The following is a 4615-nucleotide window of genomic DNA, read 5'->3' as shown; positions in this document are numbered from 1 at the left end:
GAGATGAGGGGGAGAGGGAGAGAAGAGAGGAGAGGGGGAGAGGGGGAGAGGAGGAGAGTGGGAGAGGAGAGGAGGGAGCAACAGGGGGAGAGGGGAAGAGGGGAAGAGGGGGAGAGGGGGAGAGGAGAGGAGAGGGGAGAGGGGAAGAGTGAGAGAGGAGAGGGGGAAAGGGGAGAGGGAGAGGGGGAGAGGAGAGGAGAGGGGAGAGGGGAGAGGGGGAGACCCCCTACCTTCAGGAAGCTTGTACGTGTAGTGACCATGCTTCCCCGGCAGGCTGACTTTCTTCGAAGAAGAACCGATCTTGAATAGGCGACGGAGACCTCCCTTTTGTTTACTCTCCTCCTTCTCCTTCCTGCCCTCTGTAACAAGGCAGCCAATATATGAGTCAGGGGAAGAAGGGGGGAGGGAGGAAGGGTGGAATAGGGGAGGTAGATAGGCTGGGAGCGACAGAGGTCGAATAGGAGGAACTCTCCTTGTTTACTCTCCTCCTTCTCCTCCGCACTCTGTAACAAGGGCAGCCAATATATAGACTCGAAGTTCCGCGTCACGAGGAAGAGGGAGGGAGGGGAATAGGAGACCTCCCTTTTGTTTACTCTCCTCCTTCCCTTCCGCCCTCGTAACAAGGCACCCATATATATGAGTCAGGCAGAAGGCGAGGTCGCTGAGGATGAAGGGAGGGAGGAGGAGTGGGGAATGGAGAGGTAGAGAGCGGGAGAAACGGGAGGCGAGAGATGAAGGAGGGAGCGAGGGAAGAGGAGGGAGGCGAGGACAGTGAATGGGAGAGGGGTACGAGAGGGAGAACGGGACGGGAGGAGGAGGATAGAGGGCTAGCGGAGCGAAGGAGAGGGAGCGAGGGAGTGATGGAGCCAGAGGGTAGAAAGAGTCTCAAAAGGAGGCAGGAGAAGAAGAGGGACCTGAGACATGCTCTACTGCTTTACTCGCCTCCTTCGCCTTCCTATCTTAACGAAACAGCCCAGGAGACTCCGTGGTAGTGAAGAGGGAGGATGCGAAAGAGGAACAGGAAGAGAGAGAGAGAAGATAAAGGAGCAGAAGAGAGGAGGCCCAGAGAGATTAGCCGAGAAAAAGAGAAAGAAGAGAGAGGCAATTAGAGAGAATAGAGAGAGACAGACTAGCATAGAGAGGACGAGAGGAGAGAGAGAAGAAAAGAGAGAAGACGAACGGGGAGAGAGAGAGCACAGTAGTGCCCAGCCAGTGCATTACGAGACACCGTACAACCAGCAGCCCCAGTAAGCTTTCCTGTTGTTCGCCAATCTGCCAAACAGCCGCAAAGAACCACAAACAATTCAGCGGAACATAGGACACAATGCAAGCAGAACATATGAACAACAATGCAGAAGACATATAACAAGCAATGTCAGCGAACAATCATAACCCCAAAAACAATCGTCAGGAACATATGAACATGCCCAATGTCAGGAACATATGAACAAAACAATGTCAGGAACATATGAACAATGCAATGTCAGGAACATAGGGAACAATGCAATGTCAGGAACATATGAACAATGCAATGTCAGGAACATATGAACAATGCAATGTCAGGAACATATGAACAATGCAGGGGCCAGAACACCATGAATCAAAACCAATCATACATCCAGACAACAAAAACGAATGGTCACGCGAACATATGAACAATGCAATGTCAGGAACATAGGAACAATGCAATGTCAGGAACATAGGAACAATGCAATGTCAGGAACACAGAAACAAAATATTGAGTACCCAGGAACAAAACATTGGGAACCCAAGAACAAAACACCAGGAACAAAACATTAGGGACATAGCAATGAAACAACATCAGGAACTCAGGAACGAAACATTGAGAACTCAGGAATAAAACATTAGGAACATTAGCAACGAAACAACTAATAACAACAAAACAATTATTGTCACTGACTGCAGGGAAGACAAAAGAAAACAATCGCGCACCGACAGGGGTGAATGGGAGTCGACACAAATTGGTGGAACCCGGTGGGGGTGATGGGAGTCGACATGATGGGACCCGGCGGGGGCGACGGGAGTCTACACGCTTTGATGGGACCTGGCGGGGGCGATGGGAGTCGACACGAGTCGATGAGAGACCCGACGGGGGGTGACGGGAGTCGAGATTCCATTACTCGCTGCAGGCCCTTAATGCATGTCTGCTGCTGCGCTGTTCGTGTCGTATAGGCTGTGACAGCCGCCACCAAGTATGGATGAATCATTGCTACAGCACACGATGCTAGCACACATAGACAAGAGACAGGCGAGGGAGAAGGAGAGATAGTAGGCTCGCATAAAAAATGGAGATGGAGAGTGAGAGAGAGGGAGAGAGAGAGCAAGAGGGAGGGATGGAGAGAGGGAAGAAGGAAGGGAGAGAGAACGAGGAAGTGAGAGACAGAGGGGGAGAGAGAAAGGGAGAGAGAGGACAGGAGAGACAAAGGGGGAGAGAGAAAGGGAGAGAGAGGAGAGGATAGACAAAGGGGGAGAGAGAAAGGAAGAGAGAGAGAGGAGAGGAGAGGAGAGACAAAGGGGGAAGGGAGGGAGAGAAAGAGAGAGAGACCAAGAAAGAGAGTGAAGAGGAAGAGAGTGAGGGGAAATAAGTAACAAATAGCCTGCCACGTGTTTTATAGCTATAATCACAATAACTGCAGTATGCATCATTCATCGTGCGTTCTCATCTCACCGTCAGCGTATCATCAGCAGCGTAGTAGTAGTAGTGAGTAGTGAGTAGTAAGCAGCAGACCAGCAATGCAGCGAGTGCACAGCAAGCAGCTGAGCGGCAGGCAGCAGCAGCGCGAGTAGGTAGCAAGGCGCAGCAGCAGCAGGGCAGCGAGCAGCAGGCCGAGTAGCGCAGCGAGTTGAGCACTGGTGAGCTAGGCAGCCGCAGTAGGCGCAGCGGCAGCAGCAGCAGCTAGCGATGCAGACCAGCGAGCAAGCAGCAGCAGCGAGTGAGCAGCAGAGTAGCACATGTGAGCAGCATGCAGGCTAGCAAGCAGCGCTGGAGCGGCGGGATGGGAGTGGAGTAGCGCAGCGCAGGGAGTAGTAGCAGCAGCGGGCGAGTGCGCGCGCAGCAGCAGCGCAGCGGCAGGCAGAGTAGCGCGCAGCAGCCAGCAGCAGTGGGTGCAGTGAGCAGCGCAGCAGCAGCAGCAGCCAGGTAGCGAGTAGCAGTAAGCGGCAGCGCAGCCGGTAGCAGGTAGCGAGTGTAGGTAGTAGCGAGTGAGCAGTGAGCAGTTGGCAGCAGCAGCGAGCGAGTTAGCAGCGGCGCCGAAACACGAGCAGCAGCAAGCAGCAGCGGAGTAGCCAGCGCGAGCGAAGCGAGTAGCGAGTGCAACTAGCACGTAGCTGAGCGAGCAGCGCGAAGCAGCGGAGTCAGTTAGCACTAGGCACTGTAGCGAGGCGAGCAGCAGGGGAGTTTGCGCCACTGACAGTGCACAAACCAAAGCAAAAGAGCAAGGCGGCGCGCCGCGTGGACGAAACCTCGTGGACTGGCAGCGCAAGCCGTCTTGTCACGCGCGGCGGCGTGGGCAGGCTCCGGGGTCGCGATCGTCCGGTTCCGAGTCTGAACCCGTCCCAACTCACAGGTGCTCGGCGAATTCTTGATGCAGCAAACAGAAGACTGCCTGGCCGAATGGGAGGGCAAGCTGGGGAAGGAATGTTTTCGGCGCAAGGGGGGTGCACGGGTGCGAGGGGGAGGGGTCACGGGGGGGGAAGGGGCGCTCACGGGTGCGAGGAGCGGGGTCCGGGGCGAGGGGATGGGGTCACGGGTGCGAGGTGAGGGTCACAGGCTGTGCGAGGGGAGGGGCACGGTTGCGAGGGGAGGGTGGTCACGGTGTGGCGCAGGGGAGGGGGGTCACGGGTGTGCAATCGCCCGATGAGGGGAGGGGGTCACAGGCGTCTGCAAGTGGGGACACGGAGGGGGGTCACGGCCCGTGCGCGCGCGGAGGTGTCACGATCAGTGGAGCGGGAAGGAGGATTTAGCAGTCCATGATGGGGTCAACCCGCTAATATGACATGTCATCGATGGCGTGTTGACCGCCATGATCCCCTGGGCCCCGCGGGACCAGGCGACTCATTGGGGGAGGGTGGGCAGGGGGGGGTGGTGCAGTGTGGCTACGCCAGATTGCCCTTCTGATGCTTTGTATTGAGCCCTTATCAGGGTTGCTGCTGTCTGACTACCAGACTGTCCTCTCACCGAATGCACGAGAAGAGAAAGAGTTCCTCTCGACAGCAGAGAAAGAGAAAAAAGTGTTGAAAACTGAATGCGCCATGTAAAAAAGTTAGTAGACGGAATGTGGAAAGTAGGAAAAGAACTGGAGAAAATTTCAACTGCCACAAGGACTGGTGATAGGCTGTGAACTTTGACAATAAAATTGTGTTAAGAATTTTTACGATCGACGCTGCATTATAGTATTCTGGCACTCACTAGAAATACATGTGATATGTGACGTCAAACGAATGAATGAGCACGAATAAGGACGTTTAAGTGTTTCTTTAAATAGCTGCTGGATTGAAAGCACGCTGGCGTTGCGCAATTCCTTTCGGATACGCGTATCCGTAGGCTAGCGCTGTGTCGTGTTTTGGTGAAGCTAGTGGCTGTAATAAAAGCTGG

The sequence above is a fragment of the Priapulus caudatus genome, unplaced genomic scaffold (genome assembly GCF_000485595.1).
Source record: "Priapulus caudatus unplaced genomic scaffold, Priapulus_caudatus-5.0.1 Scaffold1300, whole genome shotgun sequence".
Classification (NCBI taxonomy): Eukaryota; Metazoa; Priapulida; class Priapulimorpha; order Priapulimorphida; family Priapulidae; genus Priapulus; species Priapulus caudatus.
Note: the sequence above shows the minus strand (reverse complement) of the source record.